The sequence below is a fragment of the Loxodonta africana genome, chromosome 16, assembly GCF_030014295.1.
Source record: "Loxodonta africana isolate mLoxAfr1 chromosome 16, mLoxAfr1.hap2, whole genome shotgun sequence".
Classification (NCBI taxonomy): Eukaryota; Metazoa; Chordata; class Mammalia; order Proboscidea; family Elephantidae; genus Loxodonta; species Loxodonta africana.
Genome location: NC_087357.1, coordinates 61659889 through 61685073, shown reverse-complemented (window position 1 = coordinate 61685073; position 25185 = coordinate 61659889). Strand labels below are relative to the sequence as shown.

The 25185-nt window shown below is 40.0% G+C and overlaps 1 long non-coding RNA gene across 2 annotated transcripts in view; it reads right to left on the bottom strand.

Moving 5' to 3' along the window:
* Window positions 1-10367: 10367 nt before the first annotated feature.
* Window positions 10368-25185, bottom strand: part of LOC111750320 (uncharacterized) — a 150039-nt gene continuing 135221 nt past the window's right edge. The window contains exons 7-8 of one of the 2 annotated variants that reach the window (XR_010318106.1): window positions 23315-23393; window positions 10368-21832 (exon numbers count right to left, since the gene is read on the bottom strand). This is a non-coding gene — a long non-coding RNA (uncharacterized LOC111750320). The remainder of the gene's footprint in view (window positions 21833-23314; window positions 23394-25185) is intronic. The other variant, XR_010318107.1, reaches the window with a different exon arrangement.

Genomic DNA, 25185 nt, shown 5'->3' with positions numbered 1-25185 from the left:
ACTGTCTGTTTTGTCTATGTCCCTCACTAGCATATAAGCTCCCAGAAAGAGAAAGAGAGAGGACAAAGAGACTGTGCCTGTCCTTGTTCAACATGGTGTATCTACTGACTATCCCATTAGTGGTGTATGGTTAGAAATTTGTAAATATTTACTAAGAAAATGGTGGACTAAGTTTGATGGAGACAAAGAGGTAGGAGCCATTGATTATGTCTTAGAAGGAAATGGGAATAAGTATTCACCAAAACACTTAAAATATTAAAACTGAGTTGTGGCTTATGGTAGGCTCTCAGTCACATAAAGTGTGACTTCAAATCTAATCTTCTCTGGGTTTGGTTAGCAATAACAGCTACCAAGACAGAAAGAACACAGAAGGGGGACAGGTCTATTTTCTTCTCTGAAATGAGAGGGAGCAAGCACATGTGAAGGCCTTAAATTCTGAAGAGCAAACTCCCAAGAACCAACGTTAAAAGAAAGGGAGGAAACAAAGGAGAAAACTACCAGTGAGGTTGTAAGGGTTATCTAGTAAATCTTTTTGTCTTCCCTTTTCATACCAAAAAAAAAAAAAAAAGCACCCATGGCCATCGAGTCAATTCCAACTCATAGGGACCCTATAGGACAGGGTAGAACTGCCCTATAGGGTTTCCAAGGAGCAGTTGGTGGATTCAAACTACTGACCTTTTGCTTAGCAGCCAGACACTTAACCACTGTACCACTGGGGCTCTTTCCTTTTCATAAATAAATAAATAAGCATTCAATAAATGAATGATTTCAGCCAAGGGAACGTTACTGTTTCCCATTCCCTTTGCTGAGAATTCCTTCTTCATCAAAATAACCATCAGCTATGAAACCATAATAAGCAGCTTCTAATCTTTTTAAAGTTAGATTTATAGATCCTACCATCATTAGGGTCATTACTTATCTAAGCAAAACAGGAAACAAATAGACTGCCCTGTAGCATCACAGTAAAAAAGACATTAAGAATGCCAAGTTGCTTCCTGATTCATCAACATATATACCAGAGCAGGAATTTCCTTTGATTCCAGCCTTGCCTAGACTCTTCAAATGCATTACAATAGTCCCTAGGAGTCCCTAGATGGTGCAAACAATTAACACAAACACACTCGGCCACTAACCAAAAGGCTGGCAGTTTGAGTCTACCCAGAGATGCCTCAGAAGAAAGTCTAGGGAACCTACTTCTGAAAAATCAGTCACTGAAAACCCTATGGAGCACAGTTCTACTCTGATACACATGAGGTAGCCATGGGTTGAAATCAACTCACCAGCAACGTAGTCCCAGATCACACTTCATGCCTGCCCCTTTCTGAGGAAAAGAAATATATTTACAACACACTCGTGGGTGGAAGAGTTCTAGAAATACAGAGATTAAGAAGGTCCCATCATGCCATCCCTCTGCTGTCACCGCCAGTTCCCCCTCCCTAGCCCAAGCCTCCCCAGGCTGTGCTTGCCTGCCTGCTTACCTGGAAGTCAGACATCTCGAAGTAGATGGCCCCAGAAGCAGGAGCCTTAGGCAAAAGTTACATTGGCGGTCAGCTGGAGGGTGAGGGATTCAGAGAGGAGCCACTGGCCTCCAGAAACTCCCTCTCACTGGCATTTGTACTAGGGCTACAAATTCTATCCTTAAAATGTCCTTCTAAAGGAGGAAGGTGCTATCAGAAGCCACAGTTTTGGCATGGTGATTAGGCCCAGTTGTGGGTGCTTTCCCTTACTCCCAAACAAACTTTCCTAAGAGTATACCTCCCTCCTTGAATATGATGTTCACTTGGCTTCAGATAAGGAACACACTTTATCCGGATCACAGAGTTGGGAAAAGTGGTCCTTTCTACCAGCTTGCGCTTGCTCTCCATCAGCCTCCATCAGCAGGGCTTCCAGCCTGGGAGATAAATATCCTTATCCCTTTTGCACAAATGAAGAAATGGAGACAATGACATGCCAGTGCAGAAATGCCCCCAATTATTAAATGTCTCAGACATACCCCTGAGGGGCTGCATTTCATGTTCAGCTAGTAAGCGCTAGTTACTCTGCCTGGAAAGTTTCTGCTTCCGCTTTTCATGTGTTCAGCACCTTCTCATTCTTCACATCTTAGCTTTCTCCATGCCATTCTCATTTACATCTCCAAAACTCACACGACTGCCCTTGAGGCTCAAACCATCTGATTCTGTTTCTAGTACGTGATAATTTTTTTATATAATTTATTTTAATTTTTGTTGTTGTTGAGAATATACATGGAAAGCATATAGCAATTCAACAATTTCCCTATGTACAATTCAGCGACACTGATTACATTCTTCAAGTTATGTAAGCATTCTCACCCTCCTTTTCCAAATTGTTCCTCTCCCATTAACATAAACTCACTACCCTCTAAGTTTCCTATCTAATCTTTCAAGTTGCTGCTGTCTATTTGATCCGATACAGATAGTTCTTAAAAGAGCACATTGCTCAAGGCAGACATTCTTCACTAGTTAAGTTAAACTATTATTTGGTTTTAAGAAGGCTTCAGGGGATACTGTCGGCTTAAAGCTTAAAGATTATCTCAGGGCAATAGTTTCAGGGTTCATCCTGCCTCCATGGCATCAAAAAGTCTGAATTCCATTGGAATATGAAATTCTGGTCTACATTTCCTCCCTTTTGATTAGGACTCTTCCGTATAATTTTTGATCAAAACATCCAGTAATGGTAGCCGGGCACCATCCAGTTCTTCTGGACTCATGGCAATGAGGCAGTTTTTCGTAGACGCAATTAGCCACACATTCCATTTTTTCCTCTTACTCCTGACTCTCCTTTTTCCTCTGATGTTCCTGGCAAATAGAGACTAATTGTTGTGCTTTGGATGGCCACTTACAAGCTTTTTACTTACAGGCACTATGCAAGGAACTAGGAAGTAGAATAGAAGTACTAAACACAATATTAGGCCAATTAACTGGGATATCCCACAAAACCATGACATAAACCTTAAAACCAGGAAACCCAAACCCATGAGGTGTTTGGTTGTACATAAGCAGCCTCAGCAACAGCAACAGCCTTTGTTGTTTTTGTTGTTGTTGTAAATATATATATCACACAACTTTTGCCAATTCATCATTTTATAGGTGTACAACTTAGTACCTGATAATTTTTTATTATCATTATCCTGAAAATAGACATGAGGTTTCTGGAGCAGTTATTGAGTTATTATTGCTTATAGCAGTAACTACGTCAGTTCTCCTTTGCCTCAAATCTTCCCCCTTCTAGGGTGATGCAACCAAGAGGAAGACTTCATAGGAGGTGAGTCTGCTAGCAGAAAGATATTGTGTTAAGATAAAATTAAGCAAGGCAGACAGAGCATGGGACACATACACATTCAAAAAGTTTCCCAGTACTACATCTGCTGTGGTTTCTATCAGCTTAGCAGTGGCAGTTATAATACAAAGGCAGTGAGGGTACCCTCTTGCTACCGGGTCAAAGTGTAGGCTATAATAAACTATGGGTCTTTGCAGTCCTCCATGTTTCTGAGTTAATACACCTGAAGTATTTCCAGATACTTCATGTACAAATAAGGAAAAACCTAAATGGTAGTTAGGAAATTCTAGAGCAAGTGTATTCATTAAAGCCTCTTTTAATTTTAGTTATTGCCTCTTGATTTTCTGGTGTTATTTGGAATGAATCCAGTTCAGAAGTCTTTAAATATTTGCACAGAGGTTGAGCCATCAAAGAAAAATTGGGTATCTAGGTTCACCAATAACCACATAGTGCTAAGAAACCTCACAGTTGTTTCTTTGTTTCAGGTATAGGAAAAACAAGAATAGTCTTCTTTCATTTTAAGGTCAATAGATATGCCTTCTGCAGAGATTAAAAAATTAGGTGGTCTAAGTTTCTAACAGAAGGCTAGACCAATTACATTTTTTTCTTAGAAACCTTATGTCTGCCAGCAGTCAAATATTTTAACAAAAGTATTCATGAGAGCTGGGGGCACAGTGGTTAATAGCTACGGCTGCTAACCATGAAGTCGGTACTTTGAATCCACCAGGCACTTCTTGGAATCATTATGAGGCAGTTCTACTCTGTCCTACAGGGTCGCTATGAGTCGGAATCTTCAAAATACTACGCAGTTCTGACTGCATCCAAAGGGCAAAAGTAATACAGGAAAGGTTCTGAGCCTTCATACCAGGATCGATTTTGAAGAGCGTCTCAGTCAAAGTTTTATCCTTTGTTGTTTTAGGAAAGAAGGGGAATTCAGACAGGGTGTTATCAGAGGAATAATAGCGCAAAGAAGGATACAGAGCAGCAACAGCCAGTGGTGAAAAGATGGGTAGACACAGGACTTTGTTCCTACAATTGTTTGTTTTGCTTAGTCAATTTAGAAACAGTGTCCTTCAGGGAGGCAATTTTACTATCCTAACATCTTTTTTTAGAAGGCTCTAAGTATCAATCAATGTAGGCATCCCATTGAAGTTGTTTGATTCGGAAGCCTCAGTTTTCTAATTTGCTGTGCAGAGAAAACAATTTAGAAAGTTTGAACAAGCCCCAAAGTGGTCACTGGTTTTCCAAATGCTCTGTGGTAAGGTTTTGCCAAGCAGACAAGAGTGAGCACATTAAGGAATCAAAATACTTGTTCATATAATGAGCAGTGGCTCCAGAGGGCAGTTCTGATATACCCTTGGATTTCGCATTTTCCATTCTTCAAAGATAGTACAAACTACTTACTTGCAAGGACAAAAACAAATCCAACAATAAAACTCAAAGAGCCACCAACACAAAGGAGTGAACCTCGGATTCGAGAGTTTATTTACCTTAAGACAACTCCCAAAAATCCACAGAGGCAGTGAGCCCAAGCAGCTCACGTGGTACCTGAGCCCAAGTCCTTGGTGTCTCAGAGATTGCAGAAGATAATGTACCTTCAAAATTTCCTCTCTGTCACCAGAAATGTCAAAAGTGTTGTTGTTGTTAGGTGCCGCCGAGTCGGTTCTGACTCATAACAGCCCTATGTACAACAGAACGAAAGACCGCCTGGTCTGGTGCCATCCTCACAATGGTTGTTATGCTTGAGCCCATTGTTGCAGCCATTGTGTCAAGCCATCTCATTGAGGACCTGCCTCTTTTTCTCTGACCCATCACTTTAACAAGCATGATGTCCTTCTCCAGGGACTGGTCCCTCCTGAAAACGTGTGCAAAGTATGTGAGATGTAGTCTTGCCATCCGTGCTTCTAAGGAACATTCTGATTGTATTTCTTCCAAGGCAGACTTGTTCATTCTTCTGGGAGTCCATGGTATACTCAATATTCTTTCCCAACACCATAATTAGAAGGCATCAATTCTTCATTGGCCTTCCTTATTCATTGTCCAGTTTTCACCTGCATAGGAGCCAATTAAAAATACCATACCTTGGGTTAGGTGCACCTTAGTCCTCAAAGTGACATCATTGCATTTGAACACTTTAAAGAGGTCTTTTGCAGTGATTTGCCCAAAGCAGTACACCTTTGATTCCCTGTCTGCTGCTTCCATGGGCGTTGATTCTTGATCCAAGTAAACTGAAATCCTTGACAACTTCAGTATTTTCTCTGTTTACCATGATGTTGCTTATTGGTCCAGTTGTGAGGATGTTTGTTCCCTTCATGATGAGATGTAATCCATACTGAAGGCTGTGGCCTTTGATCTTTATCAGTAAGTGCTTCACCTCCTCTTCACTTTCAGCAAGCAAGGTTGTGTCATCTGCATAATACAGGTTGTTAAGGAGTCTTCCTCCAATCCTGATGCACATTCTTCTTCATATAGTCCAGCTTCTCAGGTTATTTGCTCAGCATACAGATGGAATAGGTATGGTGAAAGGATACAACCCTGACACATACCTTTCCTGACTTTAAACCACACAGTATCCCCTTGTTGTATTTCAAAGACTGCCTCTTGATCTACCTACAGTTTCCTTGTGAGCACGATTAAGTGACCTTAAATTCCCATTCTTTGCAATGTTATCCATAATTTGTTATGATCTATGCAGTTGAATGCCTTTGCATAGTCAATAAACCAGGTAAATGTATTTCTGATATTCTCTGCTTTCAGCCAGGATCCATCTGACACCAGCAATGATACCCCTGGTTCTGTATTCTCTTCTAAATCTGGCTCGAATTTCTGGCAGCTCCCTGTCAATACACTGCTGCAGCCATTTTTGAATGATCTTCAGCAAAATTTTACTTGTGTGTGATATTAACGATGGAAACCCTGGTGGCGTAGTGGTTAAGTGCTACGGCTGCTAACCAAAGAGTCAGCAGTTCGAATCTGCCAGGTGCTCCTTGGAAACTCTATGGGGCAGTTCTACTCCGTCCTATAGGGTCGCTATGGGTCAGAATCGACTCAATGGCACTGGGTTTGGTTTTTGGTTTATTAATGATATTGTTCGATAATTTCTGAACTCAGTTTGATCACCTTTCTTGGGAATAGGCTAGTTTGTTGGCCTGGTAGCTGTCTTCCAAATTTCTTGGCATAGACAAGTAAGAACCTCCAGTAACGCATTCATTTGCTGAAACATCTCAATTGGTATTCCATCAATTTCTGGAACCTTTTTTTCTACCAATTCCTTCAGTGCAGCATGGACTTCTTCCTTCAATACCATCAGTCAAAAGTGTAAACAACACTAACTCTGTATGGAGAGAAATAATAGTTTTATTGAGGACTATAACTCAATTTGAGCAGCACTGAGTAAAATTACAAAGTGCTTCAACATTTACAAAGGAATGCAGGGTTTTTATACAAGAAGGCTAGCATGACTGCAGCCACAACCAAAACAATCTTCATATTAGTTAATCAATATTCAAATGTGTTGTTCCTGAGGTCAAGCATCTTTTCCAAGAATAATCTGCTCACATTTTTTAGAATCATAGTCAAGCAAGGGTAGCAGTTGTTTGCATAACAAGACTAGTTTACTTAAAAGTGGTGCTCTCACACTTTACAAGCAGCAGCAGGGGTTTAAAACAAAACAGAGTCCAATCCAGCCATTTTAGTTAGGCCAAGCACCTGAGTTTTAGAGTGTTCTTTCACATCCCCAACTTACAACAGGGTTTTCTTCCAATGACTCCTTTGTATGTCAGTTCTGATGTAAGTAGAAAACTTTTTTTTTTTCAGTTCTCATTATTATTGCCTTTTATTATCAGTATCTTCATAAATCCAATCTTCATTTGTCTTTGGGGGTTGGCGTGAGAATGATAACACCAGCAAATTATGCACTGTAACAGTGTATGTAATACAGATTACTGACAATAAGATATACAAAAAATGAACAGTCATAAATGCAGATCATCATAATTTGAATATGTTGTAAGTTGGGGACTACCTGTATTTGGAAGAGCTGAGGAAGTGGAAATCAGGGAATCCATTACTGAAAATCTCAGCCTATAGCACTGAACTAAATGTCTCAAAGTAGCTCACTCAGAAGTTGTTTCAAACTTCACATCTTCCATCTGCCTTCATAACTGCCTGAGAGAATAATAGCCTGTCCTTCTCTTCACTTTCCAGTTTCCTGCTTGGCAAATTCTAATCCAAAATCCTACAGATAAGAGGACTCTGAGAAATCAGTTTCTTTGTCATGCAGAAGAGTCTATTCAAGAACTGATTTCACTTTGACTATAGACAGCCCTGGTGGTATAGTGGTTAAGAGCTATGGTTGCTAACCAAAAGGTCGGCAGTTTGAATCCACCAGGTGCTCCTTGAAAACCCATTGGGCAGTTCTACTTTGTCCTTTAGGGTCACTATGAGTTGGAATCAACTTGACAGCAATGGATTTCTTTTTTTTTTTAATAGACAACCTAGCACAAAGAAGAGAGTCATGGGCTTTCTCTGTTTATTCTCTCATTTAAAAGTATTGATGATAGAGAACACCTTCTTTCACAGCTTTTGCTTTTCTTCATTTCAAGAGTTGGCCTCTAGGAGCCGTTTCCTGAAAGGATTTTTCTCATTATCTGTTTGGTAATTCAGATGAGGTGGTCCTCAGCTTTCTTTTCAGCAAAGATAAATATTCAGAGATGATGATACCCCTCACCCATCTTTTAAATGCTAAATTAAACATTGAATATAAATGGAATGTAGTACCTGCTTGAAAACTTGCAGAAGTGTTCATTGCTACATTTTCAGGGAGTTTACTGTGGATATTTTTCATTGAGGAAGTGTTTCCCCTAAAATCATGAAATTCAAGTCATGGATATCAAATATCCTTTGATGTTTAGGTTTTCATGTCTGAAAAATTCTGTGCTTTTTCTGCTACATTAAATAAAAATGGAAAAGTAAAATGGTTGAATGAATGGTGGCATGAAATTTCTTTTAACTCAGCATGACCCCACAGAAAGCAAGAAACATGAAAAGTTCATCAGTTAAAAAAGGGATTGAAGGCATTAATGAGAAACTGAAAAAGTCAAACTAGCTTGAAAGAAACACACCTACCTGGTCTGCTTTAAAAACTTTGTATTAACTACTTCAGATGTTTTTAAAATCAAACTTTTAAAAGTATACCAGAGAAACACTGGAAGTCTGCCTTGCTGTAGGATACCACTTATGAAACAATGGCTGAATAAAATACTAAAAAAAAACTAAGAATATGCCATAGAATACAAAAATCGCCCAGTAATCAACTACCATATGACTCATTATAATTAAAAACAAACAAATGAAGCTAGAGAGATAATGTGATCTGCAAAGAGCTCTCTGATTCCACATTCAGGCTATGCAGTTGGCGACAGAAAGGGTCTTCAGAATGAATTACCCCTAGATAAACCCTACGCTCAGGTTAGACAGTCTTCTCATTGTCACCCCCCAAACAAGCAGTGGCCACCTCACCCATCTTTGAACAATAGTTGGAACTCTTTCCTGCACTTCTCTACACTTGTCTGATTCTCCTGTGAAGCCAGGCTAAGGAATCGCTTTATTCTGAAGGAAGACAAAGGGTTCATAGAAATATGTTAATAAAGCTGGGCCTTTTGGCCCACCTTAATCTCAATTAGTCACAACCCCAATCCTTGATAAGGCAATTGATGCTTTCTTAAGCACATGTAAAGTGTTAAAGAGATGAGTGGAGACTAGAATACAAAAGTATGTGGTGTTGTGAATACAAAGGGAACATAACTTGAGATGGAGGATATAGCCAACAGAATGAGATACTGAAGAAATAAAAACAAGAAAATGTCCACTGAAATTGGTCACATAGGAAATCATTTGAATGGTGGAGACTAAAGCTAGATGTGTGGAACATAAAGGAGAGATGCCTGCAAGTGTAACCCCCACTGGCAAGTTTGATGCTGGGATGAGAAGGAGAAACAGCAGTAGCTAGCAGTGGGCATAAGGCCAGAGAAAAGTTCACCTTCTAGACAACATTTCTATATGTTGAGTGGAAAAGAGGTAATGGAGGAGGAGAGAGTGAAGATTTGGGGGAGAATAATGAATGACTGAAATTCTGGAGGAGATGGGGGGTATTGGGTCAGTGCACAGATGAAAGGACACTTTCTGCTCAGACCAAAGGAAAGGAAGTAAGATGGCTTGTGGACATAGGTTGGTGGGAATTTCTACCTGGAGGCCTCTACTTTCCTCGTGGAAAAACAGGGCAGGTTACCTGCTGAAAATGAGGAGTTTGGGTTTAAAATAATCGCTAAGGGAAATGAGATGATCAATGAAATTTTGTATGTCTTAACATAGTAATAGATACTTCTAATGGTTAAAATTATGTGTCAGCTTGACTAGGCTACGATTGTCAGTAGTTCAGCAGGTGCTACGTAGTCACTTCCCATCCTCTGATCTGATGTGTGCAGCCAATCAGTTGGAAAAGGAATTTCCTTGGGGGTGGGACCTACATCAGTATATAAATGGATGTTCCAGTAAAGCTCTCTCTCTCTCTCCCTCCTTCCCTTCCTCTCACTGTCTCTGGACCCTGCAATCTTCTCAGCGTCTGACCTCCGGTTCTTTGGACACAAGCCTGCAGGTTTTGGGTTCATCAGTCCCTGCAACCCTGTGAGGCAAAAGTGGCCATTGGTCTGTCCTCTGTTGCACAGATTTGGGACTTGTCAGCCCCTACAATTATGTGAGCCATTTCCTTGAAGTAAATTTCTCTATATGCATGCCTCGCTGGTTTTTCTCCTCTAGGGAATCCAGACTAAGTACTGTATATGGTTAATTTTATTTATTGTCACAAGCTTTTTCCAATACCAGGATGTCCTCCAAGATGCTTGTAAATGTATTTTCTTTGTAGAAAACAATAATTTTTAAAAGTCTTTTTTATATTTTTATCTTATATGTTTATTTGTGTGTGTTTATACACACACACACAAAGGGGGGATTTTGGAAGATACAAAAGCCCAATTAACAGTGGTTATCCTGGAGGGTGAAATTATAAGATATTCTAGTTTTGGTTTTTTTTTTTTTTTTACATCTTACTTTCATTTGGATTTATTCTCACGTATTCATTATTTATACGACCTTAAAGAATACAGAGTTCTAATTTGAAAGAAAAGGGTTAACTTTTTCAGTGTCTGCTCCTTCATTCAAAGCTAAATGCCTTTTTTATTTATGACTCAGAATTAGGGGTTCCTCCTTCCCAGATCTCAACATGGCCTCAGAGATGAAGAATCTGTATCCAGGAGAAATTATATTCATCTGTGACAGAGAACCATAAACTGTTCTCAAGTGCAAAAAAAGTAAAGACGAAAGTATTCCCCAGCTGGTACCGTGGCTCTATGACATCATTAATGTTCCAGCCTCTTATCTCTTTTCTCCACCATCCTTAGCACCTGTCTTCTAACCTCAAGGTCTTAGCATGATCACAAAATGGCTGCCATAGCTGCAGCCACCAAAACTCTGTCCCAGATAGAAACGAGGAAAGGCTAAATTTAGCCCTCCTTTGAAGGAGCTTTCAACGAAGCCCCCACCCAGCAACTTCCACCTATACCCATTGGCCAGGATTAATCATATGACCACCCCATCTGCAGAGGAGGCTGGGTGATGGAGTTTTCAGCTGGTGCATTGCCATCTCATCAAAGATAATATTCTGTTAGTAAGGATGAAGAGGAGAATGATATTTTGTAGAACATCAACAGTCTTTGCCATAGCTGTCCAAACCTCGAGATGAAGATTCTTTGAGTAAACTTTACATAAATTTTTCAGCTTGCCCTATAACTAAATAGCTATTTCTCAGATTCCCCACCCATGCTCTAGGTTGTACAGAGTTAGTGCCCCCAGGTGATACTTTCAGGCTGGAAGCATATCAGAAGGTCACAGGCACCAGCCACGGACTCCAGCAGTTTCTCTCACCACACCTGGCCCTCTTCTCCCCTTCCCAGGCAGGAGCAGCACCCTATGGCTCAGGTGTACCTTGGCTCAGCTTCCTGGCTCTTCCCCTAGGCTGCACTGTGAAAACTCCTGCTCCAGTTTTGCCACCTGGTTTGCCTCCTTTTTCTTTTCCCAGCTCCCAGGTACATTTTCTAAAAATGATCTCCACCAGGAGTGACTGAAAATGTATATAAATGCTGACTGCAGCTTATATACAATGCAAACTGAAAGTCTCACAGATTCGGGACAACTTTATGGAAATAAATCCACATACACAAATGTTTCATAAGGGGACTATTAAATGTTAAGACAGGGATTCAAACACAGATGGAGACACAGTACAGAAACGAGAAGAGAGAGAAAATGAAACAGAGATGGAATCTGTCACTTCTCTAAGAGGAATTCAATTTCAATGAACAGTAATTGAAGCAAGATTAAGATAACTGTCACTTTCTTTAAGCATTCCTGAAAAATCCTTGTCTGCCACGTATAATTTAGGTAGGATTAGTGGGGAAGGAGTAGAAGTAAGATGCTCCCAGGGAATTTTTTCTATTACTAGGATGTTGGTTTCTCATGAAGAGCAACTGTGCTCCTTGTGTATTCCAGCAAAGACCTCGAATTCTGGTGAAAATTTGATAAATTCCAAGTGATGATCCTTGATGACGCAAATGATTTATGTTGAAATACTGACAAAGGAAGTTGACAACATACAAAGTAGTATAAATAAAGCTGGTGTCCTTTCCAATGGGCAAGCTACCATTTGTTTTGTTTTGCTTTGTTTTTAGCCAGTTGCCATGGAGTCAATTCCTACTCAAGATGATCCCATGTGTATCAGAGCAGGATGGTGAGACACTGGGTTTTCGATGACTGATTTTTCAGAAGTAGATTGGCAGGCCTTTCTTCCAAGGCACCTCTGGGTGAACTTGAACTTTTGGGTTAGCACTCAAGGACATAAACCATTTGCACCACCCAGGGACTCCAAGCTACAGTGTCGAAGAGAGGAATTCACAGGGGAAAAAACGGGAACTGGACAAGTGCTGTAGCATCTTGAATGACCCTCACAACCACAATGCACACATTTGATGTATGGAATAATTGAAAATCAAAGACAGTAAATAATTTATACACAATCTATTTGACCCTCAGGCTCTTTTGCATCACAAGTACACAGGTTAAAAGCTTAAAATAATAACTAATATGGCTCTCCTTTGATTTAGGCAATTGCTCTGTCCCAGGAAAGTTTTGCACCAAGTAAAAATTTCAGTATCAAAGCCTATCTTTAGCATTATCTGACATTAGAGAATCAAAGCTGCATTTGATATTGAACCATGACTTTTAAAAACATAGCTTTTTTAAACAGTGAAATGTGAAATTGCCCTTAAAACAAAAATTTTATTTCTCTTTTCCCATACACAAATTTTCCAAAAGACTTAAAGTACAGCTAAAAAAAAATTGTACGATGAAGCACTACCACTTCAAATACAATTCCAATGAGCGATAACTGAAACAAGATGAAGATGACTCTTGAAAAGGACAGGTAAGGATCTGCTTCCTCACAGGCTCCTTGATAAGGAGCTGTCTTAGTTATCTAGTGGGGCTATAACAGAAATAACACAAGTAGATGGTTTTCACAGACAGAAATTTATTGCCTCGGAGTCTAAGAGGCTATAAGTCCAAATTCAGGGTGCCAGCTCCAAGAGAAGCCTTTCTCTTGCTTTCGGCTCTGGGGAAATGTCATTCCCCTGGTTGACCAGCTTCTCAGTACAGGGACCCCAGCTCCAAAGGATGTGTTCCCCTCCTGGTTCTTCATTCTTGGTGGTAAGAGCTCTCCCTTCTCTCTGCTCAATTCTCCCTTTTATATCTCAAAAGATATAACTTAATTCTCTAGATTGAGTCCTACCTCATTAACATAACAACCTCTAATCCTGCCTCATTAACATCACAGAAGTTAGGATTTACAATACATAGGATAATCATATTAGATCACAAAATGGTGGACAACCACATAATTCTGGGAATCATGATCCAGTTGAGTTGACACACATTTTGGGGGGACACAATTCAATCCATGACGTGTCACCTTTTGGTCTCCAAAAATTCATGAGCTTGCCACATGTAAAACACATTTACCCCATCATATCACAGAAAAGTTCTAAATCAACTCTAAGTCCAAAATCTCCTCTTCATCTATGAAATCTAGAATACAAGTTATCTGCTTCCAAAGTGCAATGCTGGAACAGGCACAAGGTAGATATTTCCATTACAAATGGCAGAAGTTAGAGGGAAAGAAGGGATGACAGGCACCAAGCAAGTCAACAGAACACATTACATTAGTTCTCAAGGCTTGAAAATAATCCTTTGTTCTCTGAGACCATTTAGGTAATGGTCCTGCCCTCCAGACTCTGGGTGTTGGCCACATTCTCTGGATTCTAGGTAGAGGCCCCTCAGCCCTGGTATTCAACTCCACCTTCCAGGCTCACTGGAACAGCAACTCTGTTCACTCGGCTTTAGGTAGCCCCATTCTCCTATTCCATCTGAGTGGCGACACTACCCCCTTGGCCTCAGCAGGCTCCACTCTTCTGCCCCTTGAGCATGGCAAACCCACCCACTTAGCTTTGGGCAGTGAAACTAGCCCCATCCCGGTGGCACTCATGAAAGGCAGCCCCACACTCTAGAACTAAGTTGGTGAAGATCTGACTCTTTGAAACCTAGGAGGCTGTGGCCCCACCCTTTGAGACCCCAGAGATTGTGGCCCTACCCTTTGAGACTGATGCAGCTCTGCTTCCTGTGTTTTCTGTATCTTCAACTTTTGCTTCCTGGTTCCTTAGCCACTTGGTCCCTCGGGACTGGTCGCCCTTGTCTGCCCTGCTGGGGCAAGTGTTCCAAAACTCTTTAAATCCACCAATAGTTGCCTGGAAGCACCCCACTCCACCAGTAAACTTCGGCTGGAAAGCACTCAACTCTTGCTCCATGGGTTGGCAAGCCTAGCTCAACAAATAAGTTCCTGGTGGCACCCCACTCCTCCAGGAAGCCTCCTGCACAAAGGCAATCAGCTCTCTCATGCCATGGGTCCACTCCCATGCTGTCTCACAGTGGTCTCCTGGTTTTGCTGCTGTCATTTCTCTGCTGCTATTCTCACTGTCTCACTTCTTTCTGAGTCCTCACCAATTGTCTTTGATGTACATAATTCCACCAACAGTCTCTTCAAGGCAACCTAGGCTTTTGCTACTAGAAACTTTAAAACTCTTCTAGCCTCTACCCATTCACAGTTTCGAAACCGCTTCCACATATTAGGTATCTGTTAGAGCAGAACTCCACTGTCAGTATTACATTCTGTCTTAGTTATCTAGTGCTGCTATAACAGAAACACCACAAGTGGATGGCTTTAACAAACAGAAATTTATTCTCTCACAGTCTAGGGGACGAGAAGTCCAAATTCAGGGTGCCAGTACCCCGAGAAGGCTTTCACTGTCGACTCTGGGGGAAGGTCCTTGTCATCAATCTTCCCCTGATCTAGGAGCTTCTCAGTGCAGGGACCCCAGGTCCAAAGGATGCATTCCCCTCCTGGTTCTTCATTCTTGGTGGTAGGAGGTCTCCCTCCTCTCTTCTCAGGTCTCATTTTCGTATCTCAAAAGAGAGTCACTCAAAGTACAACCTATTCCTGTAAATTGAGTCCTGCCTCTCATTAATATAACCAAAAAAAAACCAACCCCAGTGCCGTTGAGCCAATTCCAACTCATAGCAACCCTACAGGACAGAGTAGAACTGCCCCATAGAGTTTCCAAGGAGCACCTCGTGGATTCAAACTGCCGATCCTTTGGTTAGCAGCTGTAGCACTTAACCACTACACCACCAGGGTTTCCCTCATTAATATAACTGCCTCTAATCCTGGCTCATTAATATCATAAAGGTTAGGATTTACAACACAAAGGTAATCACCTCAGATCACAAAATGGTAGACAACCACATAATGCTGGGAATCACAGCCTAGCCAAGCTCACACACATTTTTGCAGGACACAGTTCAATCCATGACAGGCACTTTCTGGGATTCACTTAGCAAAATCGCCATCTGTGCAAACCCTAATCCACCAAAGTTCTCCCAACACTGGGTTCACTATGCATATGGTCATTTCTTCCTAACTGCCTGTTATGGATTGAACTGTGTCCCCCAAAAAGATATCCTGAAGCCCTAACCCTTACACATTTAATGTAGCCCTGTCTGAAAACAGGGTCTTTGCAAAGGTAATTAGCTAACATGAGGTCATACTGGAGGAATGTTGGCCCTAATCCAGTATGATCGGTGTGCTCATAAAAAGAGAAGAGACACACAGAGAGACACAAAGGGGAGACAGCCACATGAAGACAGAGGCAGAGGTTGGAGTCGTGCAGCCAAAAATCAAGGAATACCTGAGTCTGCCAGAAGCTAGAAGCAAGGAAATATCTTCCCCTAGAACAAGCAGAGAGAGCATGGCCCAGACTCTAGCTCCCAGAACTGTAAGAGCATAAATTTCTATTGTTTTAAGCCATCCAAATTGTGGTATGTTTTTATGGCAGCCCTAGGAAAACTAAGATACTGCCCCCATCTATGTTTAAAGATAGACAGAATGGTAAGAAGAAAGGGAGGGAGGGAGGAAGGAAAAAAGGCCAGAGTAAGAAAGCCCAGGGCTCCCAAATGGGTAATGGAACCAGTATAAACAAACCCACTGCCATGGAGTCGATTCCAACTCATAGCAACCCTGTAGGACAGAGTAGAACTGCCCCATAGGGTTTCCAAGGCTGTAAATCTTCACAGAAGCCGACTGCTACATCTTTCTCCCGCAGAGCAGCTGGTGGATCCAAACCACCGATCTTTTGGCTAGGAGCCTAGCAGCCATGAACTTAACCACTTTACCAGTATAGACAATAATAATAAAAGTAATAAGAACAAATAACAGATATTTAGCATACAGTATGTGTCAGGCACTGTTCTAGGCACTTGCATATTTTATCTTAGTTAATCCTCTCAACTTCCCTCTGAGGTAGCATTATTATTATCCCCAATTTACAGATGAAAACTGAGGCACAGAAACGTTAAGGGAGTCAGGACTAAAATCCAGATCAAATTATTAACCTGCATTATTCTGCTTCTACAATGAATTATCTCCTAAATTAAGATCTCCATAGTGGCCAAAATTCCTTAAACACACTCAAAAGATTCACCAATATTATACTAGAAAAGCTAGATTCAACAACTGTTAATAATTTGCCATATTTGTTTTTTTCTGTTACATATATATAAATGTTGATTTTGCCTAATCGTGGTATTTGCGGATAACATGACACATTATCCAGCATGCCTAGACACTTAGGCCTGCGTCTCCTAAAAGGAAACACATTCTTCTCCATAACCACAACACCATTACTACACCTAAGAAAATTAACAATAATTCCCTTATAGCCTTCAAAATTATCCCAAAACATGTATTATAGCTTTTTTAAATGATCTAGTCAAGCTCATGCATTGCTATGCTGTTTTCTCTAAACTTTTTTCTTTTATGTTTCTAATCTTTGTTTAATCCTCTTATTTTATAGCATTGATTTAAAAAATAAAATAAAATAACAGATCTATTACTCATAGAATGCCCTACATCCTGAATCATCTGAATGTTTTCGTCGTTTAATTTATTTGCTACCACCTCTTTTTTCTGTCAACTAGAAGTTAGGTCAGGACAAGAAGCTTGATTTTATGTGGTTTTAAATATTGTTGGCGAGAATATATTACACATGATGTTGTGTACTTTGTATTTTGTCACATAAAACCCACCGCTGTCTAGTCGATTCTGACTCATAGTGACCCTATAGGACAGAGTAGGACTGCCCCATAGAGTTTCCAAGGAATGCCTGACGGATTTGTACTGCCGACCTCTTGGTTAGCAGCCATAGCACTTAACCACTATGCCACCAGTGTTTCCTTTGTCACATAGGGAGACACATAATGTCAGATTGTCCCACTATTAGTGATGTTCGATAAAGGTGGAAACCACAAGATATATGTTCTTTTTTACTTTTATTTTATTTATTTTTTGTGTGTGTGTGCTCTAAGTAAAAGTTTACATCTCAAGTTAGTTTCTCATACAAAAATTTATACACACGTTCTTATGTGACCCTAGTTGCTGTCCCTATAAGGTGACAGCACAACTCCTCCTTTCCACCTTGGATTTTCTATGGCCATTCAACCAGCTCCTGTCCCTTTCTGCCTTCTCATCTCACCCCTGGACAGGAGCTGCCCATTTAGTCTCATGTATCTACTTGAACTAAGACGTACACTCTTCACGAGTATCATTTTATGTCTTATGGTCCAGTCTAATCTTTGAAGAGTTGGCTTCGGGAATAATTTTAGTTCTGGGTTAACAGAGAGTTTGGGGCCATGCCTTCCAGGGTTCTTCCAGTCTCAGTCAGACCCTTAAGTCTGGTCTTTTTTTACTGGAATTTGAGTTCTGCACCCCTCTTTTCTCCTGCTTCATTAGGGACTCTCTGTTGTGTTCCCTGTCAGGGCAGTCATTGGTGGTAGCCAGGCACCATATAGTTCTTCTGGTCTCAGGCTAATGGAGTCTCTGGTTTATGTGGCCCTTTCTGTCTCTTGGGCTAATATTTTCCTTGTATCTTCAGTGTTCTTCATTCTCCTTTGGTCCAGGTGGGTTGGGACCAATTGATGCATCTTAGATGGCCATTTACTAGCTTTTAAGACCCCAGATGCCACTCACCAAAGTGGGATGCAGAACATTTTAATAAATTTTGTTACGCCAGTTGAACTAGATGTCCCCTGAAACCATGGTCCCCAGACCCCCAACCCTGCTACTCTGTCCCTAAAAGTGTTTGGTTGTATTCAGGAAATTTCTTAGCTTTTGGTTTAGTCCAGTTGTGCTGACCTCCCCTGTATTGTGTGTTGTGCTTCCCTTCACCTAAGATAATTCTCGTCTACTATCTAATTAGTGAATACACTTCTCCCTCCCTCTCCAGCCTCGGAACCATCAAAGAATGTTTTCTTCTGTGTTTAAACCTTTTCTTGTGTTCTTATAATACTACTTTCATACAATATTTGTCCTTTTACAGTAGACTAAGTTCACTCAGCACTGTGCCTTCCAGATTCATCCACGTTATGAGATGTTTTGTGGATTTGTCATTGTTCTTTATCATTGCATAGTATTCCATTGTGTGCATATACCATAATTTGTTTATCCATTCTTCCATTGATGGGCACCTAGGTTGTTTCCATCTTTCTTCTATTGTGAACAGTGCTGCAATGAGCATGGGATTGCATATATCTATTAATGTGATGGCTCTTATTTCTCTGGGATATATTCCAAGGAGTGGAATTTCTGGATCATATGGTACTTCTATTTCTAGCTTTTTAAGGAAGCACCAAATTGATTTCCAAAGAGGTTGTACCATTTTACATTCCCACCAGCAGTGCATAAGTGTTCCAGTCTCTCCACAGCCTTGCCAACATTGATTATTTTATGTTTTTTGGATTAACGCTAGCCTTTTTGGGGTGAGATGATATCTCATTATTTGGATTTGCATTTCTCTATTTTGGTGGGTTTAATGGCTAGTAATCGTGAGCATTTCCTCACGTAGCTGTCAGCCGCCTGAATATCTTAGTTGGCGAAGTGTCTCTTCACATCCTTTGTTCATTTTTTTAATTGGGTTCTTTGGCTTTTTTGTTGCTGTTGTTGAGGTTTTGCATTATCTTCAGATCTTAGAGACTAGACTCTGATCAGATATGTCGTAGCCAATTTTTTCCCATCCTGCAGGTTGTCTTTTTACTCTTGCGGTAAAGTCTTTTGATGTGCAGAAATGTTTGATTTTTAGGAGCTCCCAGTTATCTAGTTTCTATTTTGGTATTTGTGCATTGTTAACAATGTTTTGTATTGTGTTTATGCCATGTATTAGGACTCCTAGCATTGTCCCTATTTTTTCTTCCATGATCTTTATTGTTTTCGATTTTATATTTAGGTCTTTGATCCATTTTGAGTTATTAGTTTTTATGCGTGGTGTGAGGTATGGGTCTTGTTTCATTTTTTGCAGGTGGATATCCTGCTATGCCAGCACCATTTGTTAAAGAGATTGTCTTTTCCCCATTAAATGGACTTTGGGCCTTTGTCAAATATCAGCTGCTCATAGGTGGATGAATTTACATCTGGATTCTCAATTCTGTTCCACTGGTCTGTGTATCTGTTGCTGTACCAGTACCAGGCTGTTTTGACTACCGTGATGGCGTAATAGCTTCTAAAATCAGGTAGTGTGAGGCCTCTCACTTTGTTCTTGATATTAAAAATATCTATTTTTAATGTACATTTTCCCTTAACAATTAGCAAGTATTTGTAACCAAATACAAATTAACATGAATTATCCTCACATTATGTAAGTTACCTGTTTGCAAAAACTTCTCACTTAAAGATTTTAGCAGCCACTGATGATTGTTGCTTTAATCAAATATTTCTAGATTAGATTGCAAAGTGATGACTTTCTGTCTATACCAGGATCACATTTGTGAACTGGCTTTCTTCCTTAAAGGAGAGATTTTCCTCTGCAGCTGAAAGAACTATCAGTCCTCCTACAAGGGAAGGGCAAATACTTAATTCTTTCTTTCTGATGACAAATTTTAGAGTAAGAAGTCACTATAATATCATCTCCAATATTGATATATGAGTTCTTTCTTTTTCTCTCTCTCTACCTATCTCTATCGCTCTCCCTTCTAGTTCTACGATCAGTCACTGTTGTTTTTATGTTCAAATAGTCTCCAGTTTGGACAATGGGAGCCTCTTCAAGCTGGCTTGAGAATTCTTTTGACACTCCCCCATCGGTCTTTGTGCATTTCCCATACATTCTTATCCAACAAGATATACAAATTCACTTCATACTTCCCTGTCCTTAGACTCGAATAGGCATTTCTTCAAGGAACCCTGAAGAATCAGTATTTTCTTAGTTTCTAAAACAAAAATATAATAAAATGTCCGAAAAGGAACCAAAACCAACTAATACCTTTAACAAGGTCTGGCATAATAATTTACCAATTCATTAATTACAGTCCAGGATGAACTTTTATTATCAAGAATAAATGTTTAAAGTAAAAAATTTTGTTTTCATTAAAATAATGGCTCCCTATTTTTTTTTTAAGGACTCAAAGAAATGAGGGATGGATAAAGCAAGGATTTTGGAACTTGATTCTTATAGTGGAGAGCCAGGCTGTTTGTATCTTAGTGGGCAATCAGGTGACACAGGGTCTTGCTTAAACTGGCAAAGAGTACTTCCCAGAAGACATATAAATGAAATTTAATTTATTAACTTGCTACTTATTTTTTGCTGTTGCCACCATTAAATCATGATGTAATAATCACACCAGCCTTCCTAGGTTCTAAGAACACTTTGCTCTAATCCTACTCTATGCCCAATACTTGTGTACCATGCAAACAAAGAAAGTCACAAGAGCCAGAAACTTCTTTTTCTCCTGAGGAGATAAGGTTTCCATATATTCCAAGAAATTTCCCAGAAGCCAAAATCTACCATGCTTCTGTAAAAGAAAAGGAATTACTACATTTGTCACCATAGAGCCAAGTTCTGATTTTGGATTTACTTAGAAACTTACCAATATATAAATAAACTAAATGAATCTAGAGTATATTCACGAAGTAATCATATATCACAAAGTATCAGATGAAACCTACGTTTGAATCTCAGTCTAAATCTTATAAACTGTGATTGGTGTGGGTGTTGAACAAGATAACTTATATAAAGTATATAGCACAAAACCTGTAGTGTTGAGTGTTCAGTAAACCAGCTGCCTTTGAGTAGACTCCAACTCATGGTGACCCCATGTGTGTCAGAGTAGAACTGTGCTTCATAGAGTTTTCAAAGGCTGATTTTTCAGAAACAGATTATCAGGGCTTTCTCCTGAGTTGCCTCTGGGTGAGCTCGAATTTCTAGCCTTTCAGTTAGCAGTGGAGACCATTAACCATTTACACCACCTGGGGACTCCAAGTACTCAATACGGATTAGTTACTACTATTATTGGCTTATCTCTAAGGACTGCAATTACCAATTCGACCTTGTCTTAGTTATCTGGTGCTGTTATAACAGAAATACCACAGGTAGGTGGCTTTAAAAAAAAAAAAAAAAATTTTTTTTTTTTTTCTAGGTGGCTTTAACCAACAGAAATTTAGTTTTTCACAGTTTAGGAGACTAGAAGTCTGAATTCAGGGCACTGGCTCTAACGAAAGGCTTTCTATTTCAGCTCTAGGGGAAAGCCCTTGTCTCTTTTCAGCTTCTGTTCCTCGGTTCTTTGGCAATCTCCATGTGGCATCTATCTTTCCCCCATTTTGCTTAATCTACTCTTTTCATGGGACTGTTTTTATATCTCAGAAGTGATTGTTCTAAGACACACCCTTAGATGATATGGCCTAATTAACATAACAAACAAAACCCTATTCCCAAATGGGATTACATCTACAGTATAAAACTCTTTACCTTCCAGTTGATTCTGACTCATAGCAGCGCTATAGTATAAAAAAAAAAAAAAAAAAATAGGGGTTAGGATTTACAACACATGTTTTTGAGGGACACGGTTCAATTGATAACACACCTGAAGTAGATTAGGCAAAGTGATGCTACCATGACAAATTAATCCACAAATCTCCCTGGTTTAACACATAATAGTTGTTTCTCACTCAAGCAAAGTCCATTATGGGTCCTGATAGCTCCCCAGGGCAGCTGATCCCCATGTGGTGATTCAGCAATTCAAACTGTTTTAACCTGGTGGTTCTGTCATTTCAACACCAGGCCTCCTCCATGATTGCTAAGGCAGGGAAAGAGAACTAGAGAATCACATTGAGCTTCCCATTGCCTCACATCACTCTCGTATTTTCTTGGCAGAAACCAACACGTGGCCTCCTTTAAGTGCAAGCAAGCTGGGAAGTGTAGCCCCTGTGTTCCTAAGAAGGAAAGGAGAACTGGATATTGGTTTGTATTATTGACTTCTACTTTCTCTGTCTTTAAGTATTGAAGTTACTAATAACACCAAATTAAACAAATCCATGGGACGTCTTCAGTCCTGACTTGATGTTTAGTAAATATCTTACATGTGTTGGAGTCATAGATAAAATAAAGAGAAAATTAAAGTTTTTAAATTGCAATAGTAATAAAATTAAGACAGTTTTCCAGCACAATTCTCACTTTCTTTAAAAGCAGTGTTCCGAAAGAGTGTATTATGGAATAAGAAAGAAATTTGTTATTCTTTTGTGGTGAAACACACTGGCATTTCCATAAAACTTTCGGTCATAGTTTTGCTGTAATTAAAATCCTTATGAACTTTTAGGATTTTAATTTTTTATTACCCATAACATATTTCTCCAGGAGACACGTTTATCCCAATGCAATAAAAGCTTAACAAAATAATGAATGATAATCTTAGAATCACAGAGCTAAAGGGAACTTAAAGAGATACAATTTTATTATCATTCATTGAGCCCTTTCTATGTGTAAACAATACATGCACACCACCCAGTAATGGCAATAGCTGAGGAAACACAAAATGAAAAAGTCACAGTTTCCCTGCTCAAGAAGCTTACAATATATAGAAGTAACAGACACTAAAATATCCGGTAGGATTGTAGAAGGAATAATTAATTCTACATGAGGAAGCTATATCAGAGAAAGTTAACTGGAAGAAGATATCGATCTGGGCTTTGAAAGATTTTGGTAGAGAAATGGATATTCCAGAGTGAAGAAGTATGCATAAATAATTTCAGTCCAACACCATTTATTGAACAGTGTGTTGGCAGGCTAGTCCCTTGGCCATTTAAGGGCATGAAGATGTTTCCTCCAGATTACACTTCTAACTCTCAAAGGTATATGAACTCTCTGTCAGCTCTAAGGGAGGTTTGCTTACCTGACTGGGGACTTTCTAGCCCTTATTCTCAATTAATGTATAAGACACATCATCTCAAAGGAACCCTCGCTTTTCTTCCAATTTCACTTACCAGTTCGCACGTCAGACTGTGGAAGCTAATTTCCTGTCTTGGTTGCTGAAAAATAAAATAACAATCCTAACCTCCTTATCTGAAAAGAAAGACAGGATTTGTTACATATACTAAAAAGGTCTCAATTCCATGGGAATACAGTAAATATAAACGTTGACCAAGGCAATGCTTCCAATTGCTCACTGGTTGTCCTGGCTTCCTCTGATGTACAGTTATAAATGGAGTCAGAATTTGTTTCTCTACTAACTGGGTAACTTGTAAACCTTCATCTCTAAAACCAGATGCCCACAAAGTAGAATCTTGCAGATTCTGCTAAAATTGGGATCCATCCCCACTCTTTCACTGGCTTGGACAAGCATACAGCCAGCATATACAAAGAAGAGTTGGTGAAATCTATTCTTGGCAGGAACTTCAGTCATGTCAGAGATAGTAGGGAGTGGTACTACATTTGCAGCTGCAGAAGCTTTGACCAGTGTCACGAGGGTTAAATAGAGAGGTCTGAGGTTTTAGTATACCCTATAACACCCAAGAGTCCTCAAAATCCACTCTAACTATACCTACAGTCCAAGTAAGAATAGTGTGCTTAGAACAGCAAGGCAGGTTCAAGACAAGTCTGCTGGCCCATGCTTCTACCTAGATGACTATTCCTAACCCCCTGCTGTGGGAAATTCTGGAGCTACTGGTGAGAGAGTAAACAAAGCCTTAAAGAAAGTGTATAGAAAGCTATCACATTCCCCTACTGACTGCGCTATATCACAAGATATAAGGGTAGAGGAACACCTGACTGGAGAAGAAAAGTCCCAGGGACAAGATAACATGGTAGAAAAGGAGATGAGTTCATCCTAAAATAGAAGGAACACTCCCATTTCATCTGGAATATATTGGGGCTGGGGCAAACCCATTCTCAGAACCACAAAAAGCCTGTCTATGTATTTTAAACAAAGATAAATGTGTTACCCTAATGAATGCAAGGAAAAAGTAAGGTAATTTGCTCAACCAATAGAACTGTGTCCTGGTGCTACAGTGAGAAGCAAGAGTATATAGACACTACCCTTGAGAAATTTAAGGCATAAAACTACATGATGTGATCAAAAGATACACAAAAACTACTGTGGTTGAAGGGTTAGAGAAGGAGGTGTGGCCAGTACGATAGCTTGGGCCTTAGTCACGGAGGATGTGGGATGCCAGGATAAGGGTTTCCTCTTTATTCTATAAGCAGGAAGGGGCCAGTCCATTGAGAATGGAATGAAATGACTAACTCTCTTTTACAAGGGAGCATATAATAGCAGAATGAATACTAGAGAGGAAAAGATTAGAAGGTTATTTTGTTACATGGTTATTGTAATATGTTAGATGAAGATCTGCAGTTGGGACATGACAGTAAGAATGTTCAAGGAAAGAAAAGATGGATTCGATGTTAAATAAAAAGTTCCTGGAAATTGACTGGTTGCAAATATAAGGATATGGGAGGAGGATTTAAGAAGTACAGCCTAGAGGTGGGACCAAGATGGTGGAACAGTCCGATGCTTCCTGTGGTCCCTCTTATAACAAAGACCCCTCAAAAAAAGTGAATTGACTATATTTGACAACCTAGGAACCCTGAACATCAAAAACAAAGTTGAGGAGTCGGACTGAGAAGCAAGGGGAGGGAAAGACAGTTCAGAAGCATCAAGGAAGTGCCAGGCCACTTGTGAGCTGAGGCAAGCAGTGGCACTCTGGATGCGTTGTCCACATCAAGAGCAACCCAGTGGCAGAGAGTCTACACAAGCCTCCAGAGCCAGGAGGAAGCAGCGCTGCATTTGTGAAACTTAAGTGCAAGCAGCTAACTTACCACGCAGGATCAAAATAACCCTTCCACCTCTGGGAAGTTC